Raw genomic sequence first — 25,194 nt, forward strand, 5'->3', positions numbered from 1 at the left:
CTTTCTTTTCAGCTCCGTCTTCGCCAGCTGAGAGAGCACTCCATTCTCTGGACATTAAACAATGTTTAAAATTCTACTTGCAAAGGGCTCTGCCTTTCTGAAAATTTACTTAGTTACTGATTGCCTTCTCAGCCCCTAGGAATGATCAGGCTTTGAAGCGGGCATCTATCGCTTGCTGGGTCTCATTGGATATTCTCTTTTGTCATGAGAGGGCTGGCCGCCCTCTGGTTTCCAAGGTCGCAGCGCACTCAACACGCAGGGTGGCAGCCTCCTCTGCCCTAATCGCAGGAGTGTCTTTGCCTGATATATGCGAGGCAGCGACATGGGCGAACGTTCAAACCTTCACAAAACATTACTGCCTGGATGCCTGGCAGAAGGCGGATGTAGTAGTTGGTCAAGCTGCTCTACGATGTCTATTAGCATAAAGTATGATCTCCTGACCTGACGTGGAGCCGGCTGCAGTGGGAACTCTCGATTGCTGTGGGAGCCTGGTGGGAGTGGATTGGGGGCAGGGGGGCGGCGGTGGGTGCACTGGTGCACAAGGTGGGGCCAGGGATTTATCGGGGGCCTCGGGCTGGGAGAGTCAACTCCGTTGGCGCTTAGCTGCTAGTCCCTGGAATCTGCCGGTCCCTGGAGGAGGAGCCGCGAGACACGACAGGCGCAGGAGCGCAATAAATTTGACTGAGGTGTTCATCGGGCGGGATGCGCGTGATGCGAAGACCGGGCCAAGACGGGCCCATCTTAGCCCATCAGTGGCTAAAGGAGACTAGGCTGGGCCACACCTCGTGGTTTTTAAAACTCGCATTCAGGTAGCCTATGCCGAGGGGAGACCAGATTCCCAGCCAAACACGGACATGTGGGACTTGTATGTAAGTTGCTTGTTTTTTTTAAACAAACGCAATTCAGGCTCAATTTTCAATTTGAAAACCTGTACAAACTTGCTAATATTTGTATGTTAATTTATTTTGTTACTTCTGATCTTAACCAGCGGGACTCTGAAAAGACTTGCTATACTCCCTAAGAACAAAAGCAAGGACATTTTTAAAATAGTCAGTGACTATTCCTCCCCTGTAGCTGCAGTTAAGCCTTTTACCCCTGCGGAGGAATGGACTGGCCGTATGGCTGCTCCTTTCCATGATAAGATTAAAGACGTCCAGGAGTCCTTTTCAGCAACATCAGCGGTGTGTTTAGACAGCGCTATACCTGTCTCCTCACTAACACAAGCCAAAGTACCTTCTTTCGAACAGTTTCTGAGGCTCTCCATGGAAAAGTCTCTAGATATTATGAAAGGCCTCAAATCCGGTTCCCCCTCTGACCCTTGCCCTGCCCCCATTTCGGCCTCGACTGCGGAGATCATTAATCCAGCGGTCAACCGGGTCCTCAATCTCTCTTTGGAGTCGGAGCAGGTCCCAGATAGGTGGAAAAGAGCTACAATTTTACCCCTATTGAAAAAACCAACACTGGACCCAGAATTAGCCTCCAATTACAGTCCAATATCTCTGCTCCTCATTTTCTCTAAAGCCCTCGAAAAAGCAGTGAACATCGCCACTACTGCTTTTGTCGAGACTAACTCATTATTACATCCGTGCCAGTCCGGATTTAGGGCTAATTTCAGTACGGAGACGGCACTGCTGGAAATCTCTGAAGCCATAAAGGAGGTTAGGGACAGAGGTGGCCGAGCCGTACTCATATTGTTAGATCTATCTCCGGCCTTTGACACCATCCCCCATGACCGACTCCTGCTGAACTCCGGGAGTGCGGGTTTGGGGGTATGGTGCTCAATTGGTTTGCCTCCTTTCTAAAATACCGCCAGCAAACAGTGTGGTCTCCTCCTTCCGCTGCCCCTATCCCTCCTTTAGAGGTGGGTGTACCTCAGGGCTCCATTTTGAGCCCTACCCTTTTTAATATATATATATATATATATATATATATATATATATATATATATATATATATATATATATATATATATATATATATATATATATGACACTTTTAGCGACTCTAGCAGAGGAATATGGAGCTAAAATCATATCATACACGGATGATATGCAGCTTCTATTCACCTGCAACAAAGATAAGGATTTTAATAGAGACAGGATTAACAGCTGCCTAGCAAAAGTGTTCTTTTGGCTCCAGTGAAATCAGCTTAAGTGCAACCCTGGAAAGTCGTAGATCATCTTCTTTGGCCACCGCCCGGCAATGTCTGGCGCAGCTGGTGGCCTGTCGACATGTCCCCTCCTACTACATCCATAAAATCAGTGAAAAATCTGGGGGTGAAGTTGGATGAAGACCTTTCCATGCAGTCACAGATCCAGTCAGTGGTCGGCACTTGCTTTGGCATGCTTAAGATGCTGAAGCAGTTTCTACTTCTCTTACCTATCACCCACAGAAAAACGGTTGTCCAAGCCTTGATAATCTCTAGGCTGGACTATGTGAATGCACTTTACCTAGGGCTACCAGAGTATTTACTGGCCAGACTGCAGGTGGCCCAGAACGCAGCAGCCAGGGCAACACTAATGCTTGGCCCTAGAGTCCGCATGATGACACAACTGAGATCCTTGTATTGGTTCCCAGTTCATAAGAGGATCCAATTTAAGTCCTTGGTTCTTGCTTTCAAGGCTCTCAACGGTAGTGGTGCTGGGTACATTGCGAAGAGAGTGCAATTCTACCACCCTCATTGCACTCTTAGGTCTTCAGCACTCCAACTGGCACGTACACCTAGATATCTGCGAGCTCGCAGTGGGGGCGCTCTTTCCAGGTGCAAGCTGTGAAACTGTTGAATAAGATGCCGTTTGAACTAAGGATGATGCTGGATCTCCTGGCATTTAGGAAATCACTGAAAACGTGGTTGTTTCAGCTTTAAAGTCCAGATCAGCTGTCATTGAGGCTTAGCGATATCAGTTAACAATTCTTAGCGCCGGGACACTCAACTGAGTAGCTGCGCGCTTAACAAAACCTATGTAACATAACATAACATAACATAACTGTGAACTGTGAAATACTGCTGCCCTGTAAAGATGGGGAAAAGAAAGACTACAAATAATCCGCCTTCTCCGGCGGTAAAGGGGGCGTCTCGACAGACATTACTGAGTTATCTGACGGGCGCAGTAGGAGCCCTTGAGAAGCAGATTTCTACAGTAGAAGAATCTATACATAATGATAAACAGGGGGTTATAGGCAGTGAACCTGCAGAGACTAACATCCAGGCGGCCCCCTTGGGGCACTTAGAAGACATAAACGATATGGAGGGTACTCAATTGTTATTACAAAATGGTTGTAATCACTGTGAGACTGACCATATCTCCGCTAGTGATCACGAACAGGACTCGCAACCCCTGCCTAAGCGCCCAAGAAATCCGGGGGCGATAACAAAATAAAGGTCATCGGCCAGAGATGATCAGGCACACTTAGGGGGTCCTAAACCAACTATACTGAAACCCCATAAGAAAGCAAGTAAGCATAGCAGCATATCAAAGCGAGAAGATAAGCTCCATAAAACAACCTGCTGCCGTCCCCATAGACATAGAAAACCTAACAACTTTGGTAAAAGATCTAGATCTATTAGTTAGAGAAACATTTGTAAAAATAGCTGATAGGGTCTCCGCTATTGAACAAAGATTAGTAACAAGTATTAATAAGAATACTGATAGTAATTCCCAGATGAGCGACAGCCGAAGGGAATTAACAAGGACACCGACTGCAGGTATTGCAATTACACAAGCCAAGCCATATTAGGGAACCAAGCGATACAAAAGGGAATGATGGACAGAGGGTTTGAGCAAATCAAACACTCACCCCCAGTCAACTGATCTGGGTTTACTCCATCACTATTCTTTAGCTCACTCTGCCACCCCAGTTCAGACATGGCCATAGGCAAATCAGTCTTACCCTGTGCCTCATGGGAACAGTCCAGCCCGAACTGCCAAGCCATGTCTTCCCTGGACCAGAAACAAGCATCCTGGGACCTGTTTCGGGTTCATAACCCTCATCAGCCAGGCTATCTTGAATCTAGTGGCAAAGTGAGCAAGGGACTCACGTCTGAGCATACCCTGCCAACTTAGGGCGAACAAAGCGATACAAAAGGGGATGATGGACAGAGCGTTTGAGCAAATCAAACACTCACCCCCAGTCAACTGATCTGGGTTTAATCCATCACCATTCTTTAGCTCACTCTGCCACCCCAGTTCAGACATGCCACATGCAAATCAGTCTGACCCTGTGCCTCATGGGAAGGGAATAGTCCAGCCCGAACTGCCAAGCCATGTCTTCCCTGGACCGGAAACCAGCATCCTGGGACCGGTTTCGGGTTCATAACCCTCATCAGCCAGGCTATCTTGAATCCAGTGGCAAAGTGAGCAAGGGACTCACGTCTGAGCATACCCTGCCAACTTAGGGCGAACAAAGCGATACAAAAGAGGATGATGGACAGAGCGTTTGAGCAAATCAAACACTCACTCCCAGTCAACTGATCTGGGTTTAATCCATCACCATTCTTTAGCTCACTCTGCCACCCCAGTTCAGACATGGCCATATGCAAATCAGTCTGACCCTGTGCCTCATGGGAACAGTCCAGCCCGAACTGCCAAGCCATGTCTTCCCTGGACCGGAAACATGCATCCAGGGAACCAGCAATAGGGAACAAACACAAGGCAAGGTTAGTTATGCTGGAAAAACTTTACGGACACTGGAAGAACTACCACGTTCTGTACGGTCTGATAAATCCCAGGACAAAATAGGAAATATGAGACAGGTATCCAACTTTAGAAACGCAAGCCTTGCCCAACTATTTAATAATGACAGCCCCCTAGTCCCAGTTCGATTGAGAACTCCAACAATCCCAGACTATCTAGAGTTACCACCAGCAGCTATACTTTATACTGTCATCCTTGCTAATGTCCCTAGGCTAATGACACAAGATTATGAAACATGGGATTCTCTAAGAAATAAAGCATTCCACTGGTTGGGGGCCAAGATAGGGTTAACCGAGTTACTTTTCTCAGACCTTAATATGATGAGACGATGTGAGAAGTTGGCCTGATATATGATGTTTCCAATTCTGGAACCACCTTGTATCAGTCCAAACAATCCCTTATGGTGTCTGGTTGTAAGTCAACCTTATTAGACAAGCTATCCTAGGGGTAGCATGGACTAAGCAGCCTAAAGGCTTAACTTAAGAGGTCGTGTTAAGCGAGCTGTTTTACCACATACAATCCTGTAATATCAAATGAAAGGACACCACACAAGTATATATTATAAAAATATGTGTTTATTTCTAAAATAATCCCCAGTACTCTTTATAAGCAAAGGGGCACAAGCGTTAAATGAAAAGCACAGTATAACATACAAAGTTGCACAATTATGGATGAGGGCGGGTGGCCACTCAAACCATATATTAAGAAAGTGGTATAAGAGATACCAATCGAACAGTGGTTAGGCCTAGGGCCTAGGGAATCGCTGGGAGCAGTCGGGACTAGCAATGCTGAAGTCGGGAAAAGCCCGCGGGATTCGGGTGCAGCACTTAAAGTGCGGCTTGCACCAATGCAATGACAATGGTGCGTAAAAGTTACACAAGACCCTAGAGATGTGTACCAATGTGGGAACACTTGGATTGCAATGTTACCTCACCCACAGGAAGCGGGTGCATAGGGTCGAAGTGGCGTCGGGTTTCGTCACGCAGGTTCTTGGTGCTTGGAGCTGAAGATGCTGCAGGCGATGTGAAGGAGAAGTGTCCGGTGTGATCCAAGGGTGGATCAGAGTCGTAAAGTACCTGAAAGCAGAGGGGACAGAGTCTGGGTCACTCAGTAGTGACCAGGGTGGAACCAGGACGGAACCAGGCAATGTCGGGCGCAATCAGGTGGTTGTCGAGGAGCTTCTCTCCGCTGTCACGTGGGCTCTGGGGCATCTGCGACGTCCAGGAGCAGGTCACTATCTGTCCCACGCAGGTTCTCGCCGTCGGCGCAGTCGGCTTCAAGATTGGAGCAAACAACACTTGGCAAAAGCAATCCACGCAGGACTGGGAGATTGCCTGTCACTCGGACCAGGAGGGTCAGAGCGGGTGCTCCTTTTCACAGGAGCTGGTGTAAGTCTGGAGCAACCAGAATCACAAGTCGGTTTTAGGTTTTCGTCAGCACAGGGGCCACAAGCCAGCTGGCAAGGGACCGGGCCAACGCGTCGAGCCAACACAAGCAGAAGGGCCCCACACAGCACTCGTTGAGTGTGGAGGGGTGAGCTTCGGTGCAAGAGTAGCTCAGGGTTGGGGCTTCTCAAACCCCGGTGTACAGCTTCGAGGGTCACTCGTGGGCTGCACGGTCAGCGTCTCGTGGTCTTTCCAAGATGGCGTGCCCCACGCTTCCGGTCGCCTCCACGGGTCTCAGCTCTGCAGGGACTGTGGATCGGGCTGTAGGAAGGCAGGCAAGCTTGATCTCGTCGATCTTTGTCGCTCGAGTTCCGGCGGGAACTGCAACAAAGCAGGCGTTGAGGTGCTGGATGGTACCTGTTTGCACAGGGTGGTCACTCCTTGACCACAAGGGAGATTCTTCAGTCTTCTACGTTGACTAGGACGTCGAAGGGTCCAGAGTTTCGTTTCTTATGTTTCATCAGGATAATCTGAGTTGCATTGGCACTGCTCCCACTCTTATTCGAATCTGGTGGGCTGGATTACCTGCTAGGTCCCCTCCTATGGGTGGGACCCAGGAAGGGGGTGGATACACCCCTTTCCTTTGATCCTGGCCGCGCTGGGACTGGGGCTGGTGTGCCCCAGAACCGGTTTGGCCGGATTATGCAAGGGGCAGCCTTGTGCTCCCCAGGCAGTGTCTGGTTTCTTTCAAACCTCCCTGCTGCAATCCACTATCTCCTGTCTGGGGTGGTGTAACACCGCCCTGCGACAGGAAACCCTTTGTCCAGGCCTCCTCTGCTGAGTTTCGGTCAGCAGCAGGAGGTCAGACCCGTGTCTGTGGCAGAGGGATCCATTTTGTGGATCTAAGGCTCTGTTAGAAATCAACCGCGTTTCAGTAAAGTAACATGTCTTTTCCCTCTAGAGGGGTGGAATGCTACCCCCGTCGCCAGAACTGGCGAGGGGGTAGTATTCCAATTCGTATGACACCTTACACGACATGTTTTGATAAAGCCAAACCAAAGTTGCTATATAACCGCGAGGATTATAAGGCACTTAATAGTATATGGTATGGCTTTATCCCAGAACAGCTTAGGGAGTTGTTCCCGACAGCTGCAGACAGGCTCAGCTCATGCTAGAGCTCTATCTCACATTAAACCACGCACTCTGCCTCCAGGATTGATAAGGCCTTCCATAGGAGTGACTCACAGGTTTATATGTGCCCAGATATAGGTTTAGATATAGGTATACTATTCCTAAGCAAGGGGTGATTACACCCACTTGCCCCAGCTGAGTGATCAGCCAGTTGTGTCAATTTAAGAACCAGCCAGGGGTGGCAAAAGCTATGCTTCAGCCCCTGGTAGGCCTTGGTGGCACCTATGCCCTGAGCACCTATAGTGCATGGTACAGGGGCTGACAAGGAGTCCATTTCCAATTGTGGTATGTACCTATAGCACATGTATTACGAATTTAGAGAGAGAACAGCAGGCTGGGGGTCTGATTAGCAGGCCCACAGCCTCAGTAAGTCGAAAACCAGTGAAGCAAAAAGCAAAAATTTGGGTTGACCATAGGATAGCAGACCCTACTCTCCTACAGACGAGTATGTAGGCTCAGAAGAGGAGGTAAAACATTACCAGAGGACTTTATTGTCTTGTCATTCAAAACACCCAGATAAGTAGAAAATATTCTCAGGAAAACAGGAAATAACACCATCACAGTGCAAAGTATTAATGTCTTACCCCTGGCCTACTTCTATCAGCCAACTCGTCATAGTAGCTCCAGAATGTCTTGGGGAGGCGGATCAGGGAATGAATATAATGTTCCCAATGTGGCAGTAAGAAACATATTTGATGCCCTATCAGGATTAGAGGAGACAGATTGACTCAACAAGGATTTACAATGCAATAGGTCTCGCAATGATATTGTTTTGATCTATTGGCATTGAAAATGTTATTGGTTTTTTTTCTTCCCCTTCATGAAGCATTAATCAAGTAATGGCGTTGTAAATAAGTATGGGCGGAAAATCCGTTCCGCTCGCGGATTTTCGGTAAATTCGCAATCCGCGAGATTCGCGAATTTCCCGCAAAATCCGCAAATCCGCGAGCAGCGGATTTTATGGCTTGCTCGCACTGTTCGCGTGAGTTCGCGGCTTCCCAGTTCAACTTCGCGCCCCGCGAATAAGCGCTAAATTGCAGAAATACGATCTTAGCAAAACTGAAACTACTTACCAGGTTCAAAAGTTCAAGCTCATCATTAGTAGCCATTTCCTGTAGTGCTTCCTGAGGGGCCCCTCCAGAGTTCAGTTGCCTACTTGCAACTATTATGTGACCCTGCTCTGACCCTCAGAATAGTTACACATATGCCGCAAAGGTCCTGAATTACAGCTAAGGGAGACAAGCAGGAGCCAGGCTGGAAGTTCAAATCCAGTGACACATTAACCAGCCCCTAATTCATTATTGTCAGTTGGGGCAGGGCAGGTGTTGTAACTAATTTTGCAACAATGAAAGCACTTAGCAAGTGCAAAAGATCACTAATCAGGAAGCACTAAGGAAGCAGGTGCCAGCTAAAAAAATATTCTGTGACACATTAATCAGCCCCAAATTAATTCAGGTCACTTGAGGCAGGGAAGGTGTGCTTTGCTTTGCCACAATAATGTACACTGGACAACCAGAGGGTGCTGTGATGAAACAGAGGGTGGCATGGGTGGGCCAGAGGGTGGCATGAGTAGTCAGAGAGTGGCAGTGGTGACAGAGTACCACCGCCAAGCTCCAGAAGAGACTCCAGCGGATCCAGAACGCCTCAGCCAGACTCATCCTCGACATCCCACGAACCAGCCACATCTCCGGACATCTGAGAGACCTTCACTGGCTCCCCGTCAACAAAAGAATCACCTTCCGCCTCCTCACCCACGCACACAAAGCCCTACACGACCAAGGCCCGAGCTACCTCAACAGCCGAGTCAACTTCTACGCTCCCAAACGCCACCTCCGATCAGCCAACCACGCCCTCGCCGCCGTCCCCCGCATCCGAAGAGCGACTACAGGAGGAAGGTCCTTCTCCTACCTGGCCGCCAAGACCTGGAACTCCCTCCCGACCGACCTGCGCCTGACCCAAGACCACCTCTCCTTCAGGAAGAAGCTGAAGACCTGGCTGTTCGAGCGGTAGCGGCACCCTCCCCCCCTCCCCCCCCCCCCCCCCAGCGCCTTGAGACCCTACGGGTATGTAGCGCGCTTTACAAGTGTCACTGATTGATTGATTGATTGACAGAGAGTGGCAGTGATGAAGAAGAGTGTCCCAAACAGGCTGGACACGTAGAAACAACAAGTTCGCAAAACTTGCGACCCGACAGGTAAGTTCGCGTTTGCGAAATTGTACAAAACCCTCGCGAACTGGCAGAAACCCGCGCGAACACAAAAAAAATAAAAATTCGCGAGAATTCGCGGATTTTGCGGATTGCGAGTTCGCAAATCCGCAAATTTCGCGAACGCGAGATTCGCTAAATTCGCCCATGCTTAGTTGTAAATGACAATGTCTTTTATCCCCTGTTGACTGCCGCAAAGCTAATCTGCATGTGGCCATCATAAAAAGGAATATCTGACAATCGCATCTTAAACATTTTGCAACAATGCTATAGTTTAACTGGGGTTCACAATTAAATTGTAAAATAAAATGTATATTCTCATATTAGCACATTGAATGCATTCAAATAAAATGTTATTCTTACATTTCTCAGATCGCTTTGAATATTTTTGTCCAGCCCACTATTTCCCTCCGAGATATAACCCTGAAAATATCTAAACTAAACACCTCAGCACCTCATCATTGGTAGTAGGCGCAATATACATACTGAAGTACCGAAGATTATTTACCACCTCCCAGTTATAGTTATATTCACAACCAATCCCATTCCCATTCCCAATAATTAGTCAGTTGGCAGTGTAGAAGGTCCAAGCATTTATTAGACAAACAAACTCTGCCAGAGGAGCTCCTTGCGACCTAACCCCACGAGGTTCGCCAAGAAGACTGCTGGCACATTGTCAGGACATCATATATATACAGTTGCGTTTACGAAATCATGGCCCAACATGGAAAAGTACAAGCTGGTACAGTTTGGTACAGAAAGGAAAGGCCATATATGGCAGACAAAGAACCCTTGGTTTAGCTCATCCTAGATTAGCAAGGTCAAACGGGTGACTCCCTTCTGCCGGCTTCGAGACAGCCCGCCCGCACCCCTCCTGGAATGTGCTTATCGGGCCTTCTCCTGCTACCTACAACCTTGACGGGCCTAACGAGCTGAAACAGCAGTTCTGCAACAGTTGGGTTATTTCTCAGGAGAATGCTTTTAGCCAAAAGGAAATGAATGGGGTCTGTTAATGCAGGGCTTCGAGCGAGGCCACAAAATGGCGCCGGTCAAGACAAGGAAGTGTAAAATGCAGAGAGTGGTGCAAGCTAGAGGTCTAAAACATGACAGATGGAATTATGCTAATGTTTGCGTGCATATGTTAAATATTTAGATAGATGCATCATGCTAATCCTAAAATATCGATTATAGACACTGTATAGTCGAAAATCGATGCCAGTTCCTCAAACCCTCCTTTTAGCGTGGTGTAGCTAAATATAGAGGACAGAGATGCTAATCATCAAAAATATCTTCATTAATGGCCATTAACTCATGGATCTCTTTTTGCAGCATCTGAGCTTTAGATGGGGCCTGGGCCGGCACACACAGGGTAGTGATCCAGGAGGCACAATGGGAGCAACAAGCCGGGCCGCATTGTATCAAAACGCAACAGGTAAAGATGATACCGGCTGCTCCGCCCAAAATCAACAACAACTTCCATCCCCAGGTGGATAGGAGCCCCCAGAACCACCCTGACAGTGACCAAGTCCCATTATCAGTATGCATTTCGGAGGCAATGCGGTGCAATTTTTGAATGGCCAAATGAACAGAGGGGGCAGAGTCTGGAATATACACGCAACAAGAGCTGCCAATCACGCGGCATGCTCCACCGCGATCAGCTAAGATGACGTCTAAAACCATAAGGTTTTGGAGCGCAACGAGCCTTGTTGCCTGAAGCTCAACCGTGAGGTTGGTCATGATATCAGTAGTTATGTTGATGACATTTTCCACTATCCTAGATAACCTCCTTATCTCTCTGCTATTAAAGATTGGGCCCCAGAATGGCACTAAACCTTTGCTAAAATCTGTGAATTGCTGTAAGGAGGTGTCAGTTTGGTCGACCTCAGTTTTAATAAGCTGTCTACGTGGTCTTTGAGGTACCGCTGAAGGCGAGGGACCCACGGGGCGTAATTGGTGCGTTTGGTGATAATCGGAAGGTGCTATGTATACAGGTGGATAGAGGAAGGACATGTAACACCGTACCGCCCAATTACATGGTAACCAAGTGTATGCATTTTCACCACAAACAAAATAGACATTGGGCGGGGTGACCAATGGAGGGCTGATGCGTTTTTGTAGACGATAGGTGTAATTGCAGATGCTATCTCCAACCTGTACACGGCCTATCCCCTGCACACAGAACACTGAGGAAACATTCAAAATAGGAATGGGTACAACACGGTCTCTGGTAACATTTCGTTCGATAAAAAGTTGAAAATATTGGGAAGCATTGACATTTCTAAAATCATAAAGTTCTTCCTCCATCCAGGCTTCATCCCTAACCGCCAGATACCTCTGCATACAGGCCTGTGGGTCTATTGATCCCCGCCCCCATTACCCAATTTCTTGAAACCATAGTGTGCATCAATATAATCCATAACCATGTTGTGCTCATTGTAATCAAAATCTCTACGCTGTTCACCCCAATGACGATATATGGCAGAAAACTGTCGAAACCATGCCTCACAGCTTCCTAAGTAAGTCATAGGCAATGAAAGGAATAGATCATGGTTATGAGCCACCGAGGGCAGGAGCCCACATACCCAGCAATCAGTGGTGTTGGCAACACTGTGTGTTTGGTGAAGCATCTCAACAAAAACATTCTTAGTATAAGTCTGGCTATGTCGCTCTTTGTGGGGTGCTAAAGTGTACAACAAATGCTCAAATGGGGCAACAGTAGTCGGTAGGAAATTTTGCAAAGGGTACTTATGTTAAAGATATACAAATAAACCCATAAACACAGCTACAATGACAGTTATAACCACTACAAATGCTATTTTGACCTTCGTGGTCCATGTGGAAAACATTGGCTCATAAAACGGTATATAGCGTGGAGCAATGGGAATTTCTTCGTCTCGAATAATGCGGCCAAAAGGGTACATTCCTAGCTAAAAGTCCAAAAATAAACTCGGGCCTAACAGTCCGTCCTGCCAGAGGGTTCTTCTCCCTGTGTCCGTCAGAGTCTCACAGGCAGACTCCTATCATTCCCAAAAGAACCCAAGTGTGGTGGTCAAAATTATTCCGTTGTACAACCTGGCCTTTCGCTGATTTTAGTCTTTCTTTCTGAACAGAGCACAATGATCAAAGTTCCAGCTCTCAACGGGTTCAGTCCAGTGTCTCGCTCAGTACCTCAGACCAACAAGCTAGCAAGCCCTATTTATGCAATCAAGTCTTTCCTTATCTCCTGATGTTGGGGTCTGAGGCACCGTTTTTCTGTCTTCTTGGTTGTATCGCACATTACCCGGCACTTCCTGATCAGAAAATAGTACACCAGGTGCGTTTTGCACATGAAAATCTTCGTTTGCAGGGGTACTGAGAACAGGATTCAAAGCGCTTGCAGATTCAGTAGAGACCGAGTCGTCTGGTCTCGTCACTCCCTCCTCTAGCCTTGTTTCAATCACACAGGCGTCAGAAAAGGGTACAAATGCAGCAGCTCTCTCACTTTCCTGTGTCAGAATTCCTCCTGAGCGTTGCTGATCATAGGGAAGTGGAAACGGCAGCTTCTTTAGATGGGAGACATGTATCCAATGCTTTCTTCCATCCACTTTAACCTCCGTCCGGGTAGCAAGGAGGATCTGCCGGGGCTCGGACCACCTCGGAGCCAGGCTGGTGTCTCGCTCAAATTTCTTCACCAGTACCCACTGGCCGGGTTGTAGCCGATGTCCGGGGCCCTCTGGCAGTGGCTGCAGTACGGAGGCTACCTGCTGATGAACAGAACGAAGGTCTTTACTCAAAGCATAGAGGTAATCAATCAACATAGGGTATTCAATATCAGAAAAAGATCGTGGCCTGGGTACCCCCCATACATTAGCTGGCCTACCGAAAATAATCTCATAGGGAGAAAGGCCAGATCGGGAATGTGGGGTAACACGTAGTGACATAAAAGCTAGAGGCAAGGTGTCAGGCCATTTCAATCCTGTGCTTTCCTGTATCTTGGCCATTTTTAGTTTGAGAATACCGTTATATTTCTCCACGAGCCCTGCTGATTGTGGATGCCGGGCAGCGTGGAATTTTTGCTTAATATGTAGGCCCTCACAGATATGTTTAACGAGGGCCCCATGGAAGTGCCCCCCGTTGTCCGACCAGATCAAACGGGGCAAACCAAAGCGGGGCACAAACTCTTTGAGAAGGGCTTTAGCTGTGGCCATGGCAGTATTTTCTTTCGTGGGGTAGGCCTCAACCCATTTGCTAAAAGCACATACTACCACCAAAACATATTTCAAGTTGTTGACACGCTCCATGTGAATGTAGTCCATTTGGAGTACTTCAAAAGGCAGCGTCGGGGGTGCGAAATTCCCACTCAAGACATTCTCTCCCTTCCCTGGATTGTGTTGCAAACAGACCATGCAGTATTGGACCAACCGGACAGCCGTCCTTTGAATATTAGGGTTGTTCCAAACTGGATCCAAAAGTCCACAGATACCTTTTGCTCCTATATGTGCAGGGCCGTGCGCCATAGTCACAACGGCCTGTACTAGTGCATTGGGCAGTAACCATCTTTGCTTCTCTGTCAGATCAACCCAACAATTATTCTCATCCAATCTTCCTACCTCCTTTTCCCATCTCTCTAATTCTGCGGGTGTAGCTTCCTTCTGTAATACTCGCACACTCTCCATGGTGTTATCAAACAATTCAGATTCCTCCACCCACCTTGCGGAAGAGTTCACAAACATCGTTGACATTGGGGACTGTGCTGTCTGTTTGGCCACCTGGTCTGCGAAGGCATTTCCCTCCCCCACCTCGTCCACTATTGCTTTGTGCGCACTGCATTTGATGATGGCTAGTTTCTTGGGTAAAGTGAGGGCGTCTAACAGTCGCAACACCAAGGGGCCGTTTTGTATCTTTTGACCATGAGAAGTAAGAAAACCCCGCTCCCTCCACAGCCGCCCAAAGCTATGGGCCACGCCAAAGGCGTATTGGCTGTCTGTGTATATGTTGACTTCAAGTCCTTCACTCAGCTCACAGGCTCGCAATAAAGCCATAAGTTCAGCAGCTTGGGCTGACCGGTGAGGGACTCGGAATGTTTCGACCACTGTCTTCAAAGTCGTAATTGCATATGCAGCTGTTGTTGTTCCATCTGCTATTTAAAACAGGACCCATCTACATATAACTCCCCTTGGGGTTCAGCTAGAGGAGTGTCTGATAAGTCGATCCTGCCCTTAGTTTCTTCCTCAGTGCGATAAATGCAATCATGTATGTCATCATTAAGTTCACTCGTAGGGAGTGGTAACAACGTGGCAGGATTTAATGTTGCACATCGGCTGATCGTAATATGTGGTGCAAATAATGTTAACTCATATCCAGTGAGACGTGCACTTGTGAGATGCTGTGTTTTTGTTTTGTTTAGCAATGTGTCCACAGCATGCGGCACCATCACTGTCAAGTTGGAATTTAGAACGAGTCCTTCTGACTGTCGGATGGCCACCGCAACAGCTGCTGTGGCCCTCAGGCAGCTTGGAAGTGCTCTTGCGACATTATCCAATGTAGCTGACAGATAAGCGCAGGGTCTTTGCTTACCACCAAAGTCCTGCGTTAACACCGAAAGCGAGCAACCGTCGACCTCATGCACGTATAGTACAAAAGGTTTACGGTAGTCAGGAGTGCCCAAGACGGGCGCGGAACATAAAGCAGTTTTTAAAGAATCAAAAGAGTGCTGACATTTATCCGTCCAGGGGAGGGGTTCATGCACGTCCTTAGTAGTCAGATGCAACATAGGTTTAGCAAGAAGGGAAAAATTAGGTATCCATTGGTGACAGTAAGAAGTTATGCCAAGAAAAGCGCGAACTTCGCGTTGCGTGCAAGGAACAGACATTTTAGCAATAGTAGTAATTTGTTCAGGTGTTAGTCGTCTACCCTCCTTCGATAGTAGATGACCGAGGTAGGTCACCTCCTGTCGACAGTATTGAAATTTAGACAAAGACACCTTGTTCCCCTTAGCAGCCAAATGGTGCAACAATTTAACAGTCGCAATTTTGCAACCCTCTTCCGTATCCGAGGCAATCAGTAAGTCATCCACGTATTGTAGTAGGACATTACCCTCCGGCAAGTCCAGATCGTCTAATAAAGCCTTAAGGGCTTGGCTATATATGCTCGGGCTTTCAGTATAGCCTTGGGGTGCGCGACAGAAGCGGAAGCTGCGTCCAGATAACGAGAATCCGAAGATCTGACTGCTATCAGGGTGAATGGGAATACTGAAGAAGGCATTCTTCAGATCAATGACCGAAAAGTACTGTGCAGTCGGTGGAATCATGGTAAGGATCGTGGTGATGTCAGTTACCACAGGATACTGTGGCACCACAATTTTATTGACGGCTCTAAGGTCAATCACAAAACGATAAGCAGCTTCCTGACCCGGTTCACCGGAATCAGGGCTTCTTTTCAAAATCGGTAGAATCGGGCTATTACAAACGTTAGCAGCTGTTTCCTCCACTACTCTCTTGTCGATCAAATCTTGAATAATCGACAGCAAAGCCCGCTCCCCTGCAGGTGCTATCTTGTACTGTGGGATGCGCGGCATTTTGGCACCCTGTTTCAACGTAATGTGAACCGGGGGAATGTCCAGCTTACCCACATCGGCATCCCCTGTTGCCCAGAGCGTGGCTGGGTTACCCTCAAACTCCGGGGGAAGGGGTTCATTTTTGGCGAAGCACTGTTTCATGTGGTCAGTGCAGGGTCGAATAGTCAAATAGACCCCGTCAGCAGAACAATGTATTGTCGCGTTTAATTTTTTCAATATATCCAAACCCAACAAGTTCTCTCCACAATGTGAGGTCAGTAAAAGAGGAGTGTCAATGGTGGCGGCACCGATCGAGAAGGGGAGAGGTCTGGAGATGGGACTGACAACTGGGACTCCCGAGAATCTCACTGAGACATTATTTTGCCCGGACAGAGCCGCCCCTGGAACCAATGATCGAGCAACAGAACTATTCATTGCTCCCGTGTCAATTAGGAAATTCTCAGAAGTCCCCATCACTTCCCCTTTTACATAGGGTCCCTTTTGATTGACTGGGATCGACACTTGGCCCCTACTCTGTCCCTGGCTGTCCTATGCTTGTACATATGTATCCTGATCTTCATATTCATAATCATCGTGATAGTACTGTTTGCTATGATTATTATCGAAATGATTACGCTCAGACTTGCCTGATCTCTCTTCTCTGCGCATATCACTCCGTTCGGGGCCTCCCCGTCCACGTCCTCGCCCTCGGACTGCTCTGTTTTGGGCAAGCAACAGCGGGCACTGTGCTTTTCAGTGCCCCTCCTCTTTACAATAGGAGCACTGGTTCAGACCCACAGTCGGAGCCCCGCCCGTGCCTCGGCCTGTACCCACCCCTCTGGACATGGGTCCTCTGGCTCCTCTCCCCCCTCCTTGTCCCCGGACTACCTGTTGCAGTAATAACCGTGTTTTAAGGTCTTTTGCCTTCTTTTCTACTTTCTCCTTACATTCGTTCCCCCTATGTTCATAGTACTGGGCCATGCTTAAGATCACCGAAGGGGTGGAGGTAGTCCAGGTACTTTCCGCCGCCTGCAAGCGTGCGGAGATTTCCGGGGCCAAGTTCGTAACGAATCTATTCACAAATAGCCTAATACCACCTTCCGTAGCCAAATCCTGCCCACTAAAGTCAATAAAGACTCCTTCAAACCTTGTGAAGAAGTCGGATACACTTTCATCCTTCTTCTATCGGCACGCAGTCAGTTTGTCCCAATCAACCTTCCTCGGAGGTATCAAGGTGTGCATAAAAGCAATAATTTTTGCAGGCAGGGATGTTATTTCATTTCTGGGCTTGTCTCCCGGTTTAAGGTCTCGATCCCACGCTCGCAACTCGTCCCACGTCCCGCCCAGTTCAGCATGATCAGAGTCATGCATCTGCCGCTATATATCAACCGGCACGAGCAATCCAAAGAAAAGCTCGACATCTGCTAATGTCATTACGGCAGAGGCCGCAGCTTCGGTTAGTTCTTTGTAATAGGCGGTAGGGTTCTTTCGGGGGTCGGGCAGTTGGGATTTCAGGGAAAGGACCTCACTCCTTTTCCATGGAGTGTACACCCATTGCTCTTGGAATCTGGTGTCTATCCGTTGCCGAGTAATGACTTGGTTATCATCACGTAGTTCAGGAACCTCAGGATGATAAATAGGATGGACTTCTCGAATGGGGTGCTGCGAGGTCCACTGGGTCAGTAGGTGTTCTGAAGTCCACTGAGGGCTTTTTAAGAACAATCTCCCTCTATACTGGACCAAGGTGACCACACTTTTGTACACCTCTTGTGGGGCCAAATTAAATCTATAAGCCCAGTCTCGAATCTCATATAGTATTTGAGGAGCGCTCCCGTTATTGAAGCTAACCTCCCAAGACCAAATAAGGGAATTAGACATCTGGAATATCACATGCTGTTGCATTACCGGCTCTAAATCTTTTACTGTACTCCATATGTCTTCCACTGTATATGCATCATTCCTTATCCATTGGACAGCCTGATCTGCTAACGCTTCCTTCTCACCATATGCCACAGATGATCTAGTGAACAGTCGTTTACCATCCAACCCTCCGGATGCCCCTCTCGGAGTCGGATCCGCCATACCGGGTGTGGTGCTGGCCGAATGGGAGACCCCCACGGGGCTCGGAACACTCAATTGTACGCGAGGAAATGGTAGAATGTGTCTAGGGTCAGGGACGAGGGTAACCATGTTCCCCGGGGAGGGGGATAGGATGCCGGTGTCATGCTTAGGAGTGACAGAGGCTCGTTCTTCCGGCGCAGATGCTTGGGGCGCAGCCGCCGTTTGAACAGGGACGGCGGGATATATGCGCTGCAGGGCATATGGTGGAGGAGGTCTCTTGTCTAACAGATCCTCAATCTCGTCCTCAGCTTCATTTCGCGTTACGTACCTTTTATCCACTTGCAACCTAAATCGCCTATCTTCTTTCTCAATATTCTTTTCTGTTCTATTTTTGTCATGCGCAATAGCATTCTGCGTTATAGTCTGCCCTTGCTGTATCTTGAGGAGTTTTTCTGACCGAATACGTCTCCTCTTCGCCTCTTTCTGCCATTGGTTAAGAGTATCAAACATGGCCTGTCGGCTACGTTTAACAAAAAGGCGCTCTTGTAAATACTGAATCTTTTTCTCATCAAAGGATCCAGTTTTTGGCCACTGTAATTCTATGTTATCCTTGGTGTACTTATGCCACAAGGAATTAAAGAGAAGGGGGCCAATACCGTGTTTGCAATACATATCATGGCTGGGTGTTCCTTCCGGAGGGGCAGGTTGACTTTCGTCTAACCTCACGCTCTCTCGGTGGATACAGCCAAAGCATAGTTTACTAAATCACAGCATTTTCCTTCTCTATTGTATGTGAGCTGAAAAGGAATCAAATATTATTCACAAAATACAAAATCAAGTATTATTAATTACAGTTCTCTCATTCACATGGCCATGTTTCCATTCAAAGTCACACTTGCATCGCAACAATAACCCTTCAACTTGACATAAAACGACAATACTGAGCTTTTCGTATACCACAAAACAGATAAAACAAGGAACAACAATGCCAACGTTGCAAAAAGGTGGAGCCCGTCGACTCCCACCTATGGAGAACTCTTTCAAATATCCAAGGCTGCAAATAACATCTTCCGATAACAGTCTTATCCTTAGACTGCCTGGAGATAGTCTACACAGGTTTCTAAACCACAGACCAGCCTACAGGCCATCCAACAGCATTCATGGTTCACCTCTCGGACTATGCTGGCTAAGCCCGCTTTTTCAAGCACTGCTCCAGATCTGTCCGAGCGCTACCCAATCTCAACTGTCGGCATTCCCAAGAACAGTCCGGCCGAGTGGGAACCGCAGTTCTCACGGAAGGCGCATAGTCACTATCTCCAGTTTTCCGTACAAATCAAAACCAGAGGCGCCTGCACGTGCAATTTCAATGTTGCCCCGTCAGACCCTCTATTCAGAGTATCTCCGTGACCACAGGTCACCAAATGCCAAGTACCAAATCCGGAATCCAACACAAAATGGGACAAAACACTCACCTGGTGCACACAGGTCTGATTGCACGTTCTCCACTGCCAACTCTTGCTAAGGCCAACGTGGCTGGTTCTCGGGTCACGCCCAAAGGACTCCGGCGTGGGGCCAGTAGCAACTGAGGTCCTCGCAACCGGGAGGGTAAAGCAAAACCCCAAATTCTCGTTGGTTTATTCTGCAATCCCCCCCCGATCTAGAGCACCCCTTTCGATGTCCCGACTATTTTCTGAAATACAGAGGGACGACCCCAACGCGGAGTCCCGGCGGAGTCGCCAACTGAAGTACCGAAGATTATTTACCACCTCCCAGTTATAGTTATATTCACAATCAATCCCATTCCCATTACCAATAATTAGTCAGTTGGCAGTGTAGAAGGTCCAAGCATTTATTAGACAAACAAACTCTGCCAGAGGAGCTCCTTGCGAGTAAACCCCACGAGGTTCGCCAAGAAGACTGCTGGCACATTGTCAGGACATCATATATATACAGTTGCGTTTACAAAATTATGGCCCAACATGGAAAAGTACAAGCTGGTACAGTTTGGTACAGAAAGGAAAGGCCATATATGGCAGACAAAGAACCCTTGGTTTAGCTCATCCTAGATTAGCAAGGTCGAACGGGTGACTCCCTTCTGCCGGCTTCGAGACAGCCCGCCTCGCACCCCTCCTGGAATGTGCTTATCGGGCCTTCTCCTGCTACCTACAACCTTGACGGGCCTAACGAGCTGAAACAGCAGTTCTGCAACAGTTGGGGTATTTCTCAGGAGAATGCTTTTAGCCAAAAGGAAATGAATGGGGTCTGTTAATGCAGGGCTTCGAGCGAGGCCACAAAATGGCGCCGGACAAGACAAGGAAGTGTAAAATGCAGAGAGTGGTGCAAGCTAGAGGTCTAAAACATGACAGATGGAATTATGCTAATGTTTGCGTGCATATGTTAAATATTTAGATGCATCATGCTAATCCTAAAATATCGATTATAGACACTGTATAGTCGAAAATCGATGCCAGTTCCTCAAAACCCATGCGAAGGTCTTCTCCCATGTGACAGAAAACCACCCCAGTCGGTTCCAGTGTATTTTCACTGTCCTAAAGGATGTTAGGAGACTTTATCACCTGAATCTAAATACCAGGGATCCACACCTTACGGCATTTGCTAAAAAACAAACGTCTGTTGGAAGTTAAATGACACTCGATTTGCGGTCGTGAAAAGTCCCCAAAATTTTGTCTGGTTATAACATAACACATAGTACGGCGAGCACATTCCATGCCTTTTGCAGCCTAGTGTCAGGTCGAATTAGTTTGAATAATGTTCAGAGTTGGTAGTCCTTTGTTGTGTGTGTAGAGGTTTCCCACTGCCTTTTTGTTTTTTTTAGAAACTTCTTTCAATATAGCGCCTTTGCACACTGTCTTGGCTTTGTAGTGCTGTGAATTAGAGGTGTTGCTGAACCTAGGGGACTGGCAAGTGCCATGAGAGAGAGGTCTGTGCACTGTACTGTGGCTAGTTAATATATGTGTGACCACTGGAAGTTCTACCGTGTGCTGGGAAAAGTGTAAAATGTGCAGGTTCACGCCTGGGTGTCTGTAACGTGCACTGACATAAAAAGGAGCGCTGAGGAGCACGAGTGCTGCCTGAGCTGAGCTTATAGACGAGTAGGTGGAGATAGCCTTCTCCACACGGCCTTTAATAGCAACGATAAGAACCAGTTGTAATAAGCGGCGTCAGAACAGGCCGTAAAGACAGTTTCAAAGGAGCACCAATAGGATTAGTTAGTAAGGTGCAGTGTCACATAACCAGCAAAAAACGATGACAAGGAACAGCGGCAGAAGTGGCATTAAAGAGCATGGCAAGTAGAAGCGGTAAAAAGTGGCGGTGAGCAGCAACAGCAAGAAACGGAGCAGTGAGCAGTGTAAGGCTCTGTACTAAGAAGCGGCGGTAATGAGCAGTGTAAGAAGCGGTGTTAAATGACGAGGAGCAGCAGCAAGAATTGGTGGCACGGAGCAGTGTAAGGAGCTGTAAGTGGTAGGACACATGTTGCTGCTGCTGGTGGCCCAGGGCCGAGGACACGGCATGCAGGGTGGCCTCCGACAGCCAGCCGTCTGCTTTCTCCAGCACCGAGGGCGGCAGGGCCAGCCTTGTGAAGAAGGAAGGCTGTGCCGCCGCCAGGAAGGCAGACATGGGGAAGTTGGCCGGGTGGAGGAGGTGTTGGGTGCCGCGTGGAACGGGTGGTAGGCAATGGCAGTCCCTGAGAAGGCTGGGTCTCTCATGGGGTCATCCACCGGTCCGAAGGGTAAATCCGAGCGGAGGGAGGAGGCTCAGATGATCCGGTGTGTCCGGGGGACAGGGGATGAGTAGGGAAGGGAGGGCCTGAAGAGGGAGCCCATGGAAGTGCGAAGAGTCAAGAGTAGGTCTGATCTCCGCTCAGCTGCTGCACAGACTCCTTAACTCATGAATATCTCCAGCCCTGTGTGTCTGTCCCAGCTCCTCCTTGGCCGCACACTGCGCTCCTCGGCTCACACGTGCCTTCCCCAGCCGGCTCTGGGGTGTCTCTGCACTGTCTCAGGCGCCTGCTGCTGCTCAAGGCTGTCCCGGGCTCAGCTCTGCTCAGCTGCACACAGCACTTCCCTGCTCACATGCGTCTTCCTTGCCCGGTCCCCCCTCCCCCGCACTAATGAACCAGGCCCCCTTGATTGATGATTTGACGCAGGTTAAAACAAGCGCACACGCCTCAAGTTAAACAAGCATTGGAAATGCAATAGTCTTATGAATTAATTTTTTTTAATTTATGTTTTGTTTTTTAAAATAGCTAAATTAATAGCTTTGTCATTTACAATGCCAATAGTTATAACTTTCGCAAATGTGACACCTATAGCATTTGTAATGCAACTTGTTTTGTATTTACGTGACTTAGATGTATTGTTCTTACAAATAACAATGGTTTTTGATTTTTTTAATTAATTAATACTTAAATAATTTATTTAATTTTTAATGGCAATAGCTTAAACTTTTGTAAATAACTTTTGTGAAGATTATGTTCAGTGTTTTTTATTGTGACGAAAATTCAAGAACAGAAGTGAAATATTAACATATTTTTGTGATTTGTAATAACGCTTGAAAACAGCTTGAAACATTGAAAGAAAATATTTGAACCAGTGATGCTGTGGTGGTGCTGAGTGATGCTGTTGTTGCGCTGAGTGATGCTGTAGTTGCGCTGAGAGATGCTGTGGTTGCGCTGAGTGATGCTGTGTTTGCGCTGAGTGATGCTGTGTTTGCGCTGAGTGATGCTGTGGGGGCACTGAGTGATGCTGTGGTGGCACTGAGTGATGCTGGGGTGGCACTGAGTGATGCTGGGGTGGCACTGAGTGATGCTGGGGTGGCTCTGAGTGATAATGTGGTGGTGCTGAGTGATAATGTGGTGGTGCTGAGTGATGCTGGGGTAGCGCTGAGTGATGATGTGGTGATGCTGAGTGGTGCTGTGGTGGTGCTGAGTGATGCTGGGGTGATGCTGAGTGATGATGTGGTGATGGTGAGTGGTGCTGAGTGATGCTGGGGTGATGCTAAGTGATGATGTGGTGATGGTGACTGGTGCTGAGTGATGCTGGGGTGGTGCTGAGTGGTGCTGTGGTGGTGCTGAGTGGTTCTGTGGTGGCGCTGAGTGGTGCTGTGGTAGTGCTGAGTGGTGCTGTGGTGGTGCTGAGTGATGCTGTGGTGGTGCTGAGTGATGCTGGGGTGGTGCTGAGTGATGCTGTGGTGGTGCGGAGTTGTGCTGTGGTGGTGCTGAGTGATGCTGTGGTGGTGCTGAGTGATGCTGTGGTGGGGCTGAGTGATGCTGTGGTGGTGCTGAGTGGGAGATGGGGAGAGGGAGAAAAAGGAGAGCAGGGGGAAGGTAAAGAGAGGGAGAGAGGAGAGAGAGGAGAGAGGAGAGAGAGAGGGAGAGGGTGAGAGGAGAGAGGAGAGAGAGAGGGAGAGGGAGAGGGTGAGAGAGGAGAGAGGGAGAGGGAAGTGAGGGAAAGTGAGAGAGGTAGAAGGAGAGAGGGAGAGTGAGAGAGTGAGGGGAGGGAGAGAGAGGGAGGACGATAGGGAAGGAGGGAGAGGAGAGGGAGTGGAGTGAGAGAGGGAGAGAGAGAGAGAGAGGAGAGTAGGGAGAGGGATAGAGGAGGAGAGAGTGAGAACCATGTTATCGACTCCAGCACCATGAAATACCAGGAAGGCACATTTGGTTTAGGAGCTTGATGCATAATAAAAAAAAACAAGCAAATAAATGGAAGCACTCCTCATGGAAACGGGGAACCTTACAGGCTAGATTTTAATTGGGGTCAGGAACTGTGAATTAAGGGGATTCCGCCATGCAACATTACACTGTAGAAGTTGTGAATACAACGTAACTGGATGTAGGCAGAGAAATTAGGTCAAACAAATGATATTCCGGAGTACACTTCAGTCTTGAATCCGAAAATGTACCATGCAGGTAGTACACTGTAAATAAACATTTAGGATAATGCTAAGTTTGGCAGGCACATTTTTGCTGAGCAGCCGAGTGCTTTGCAGTGGCATGCTCAGTGTGAGGCAGTACAATTTACACAGCGACTACAACAAGCATTGGGGTGTATTAGTCAAACAAAGACGCAAGCACAGTATGAGGGTGAGGGGGCAACGCAGGGGGGAGGATTACAAACGCCACGGGAGAGGGGAGCAATTGGAGTGTGGCGGAAGCATCAAAGGGCTGGGAATGCGTGGGGGAAAGGGGCGCAACACGGTGAAATGGAGCAAGCTGGCCACGTGCAAATGCACGCAAGCTTGCAGCCATGGAAAACAGGGGTAGCAATTTGAAAAGCCCCTGTACAAAATGTCGAGCAAGCTCGACCTAAAAAGACCATTATGCTGCTTATATGGAGGGCTCTGGCTATCCAATTCGAGCATGCTGACTCCACCCGCATTTGTATTGGAATGCATGATTCTTACAGCCCTTTAAAACCTATTGTTTAGATGTTTGTTTAAAGGGACCTTTACCAATCAAGTTTGAAATAATGCAGTACGCGTGGTACTTTCAAGCTGACAAATCATATGGCCAGGCCTTTTGTACAATATGGTTTAATGCATATACAGTCGAAAAAGTATTGTAGACACTGTACTCAAGTTAAAATTACCTTTGTTTAAATGCACGTGCGGCACTGCATCCCCAGATGTTGAACGGAAATGATTTTTCGGCATGGCGTATGTTCAGCCCTCAGTTCCCTGCACAAGAGTAGCGGAAGAATGAAATGCTGCACTGAATTTTCCATGATAGCTAGCCCTGCAGTGTGTTTAAGACATTAACAGGGTGTTCATGTAACATATGATGATCTTCTAAATTTTACATCGCGGCTGGCATTGCATCGTATGTGTGACGTTAACGTGACATGTAGTACTGGTGAGCAATAGAAGGGAGCTGGTAAATGAATTATCAGTAATATGCTCCTGCTCTTGGATTCACCTAATGGGCAACGATACTGGATGCGTGAAGTCGTGGTGCGGTAATGAAATACCCATTTTCGACACTGATACAGCGTATGTGTAGCTGTAATATATAGTTATCACGGAGGTGATGGTGCAATCGGAAAATGGCTGCGAGGAAGACGGCCTCATGTTTTGTTAATATAGCGCTTTTATAGCCAACAATAG

At 48.0% G+C, this 25,194-nt stretch overlaps 1 protein-coding gene across 2 annotated transcripts in view; it reads left to right on the forward strand.

Annotated features, from left to right (window-relative positions):
• The window catches only part of LOC147749128 (glycoprotein-N-acetylgalactosamine 3-beta-galactosyltransferase 1-B-like), a 465,041-nt gene that overhangs the window by 202,960 nt on the left and 236,887 nt on the right, over positions 1 to 25,194 (forward strand). The window lies entirely within an intron of this gene.

The sequence above is a fragment of the Lissotriton vulgaris genome, chromosome 1_1 (genome assembly GCF_964263255.1).
Source record: "Lissotriton vulgaris chromosome 1_1, aLisVul1.2, whole genome shotgun sequence".
In the NCBI taxonomy this organism is placed as follows: Eukaryota; Metazoa; Chordata; class Amphibia; order Caudata; family Salamandridae; genus Lissotriton; species Lissotriton vulgaris.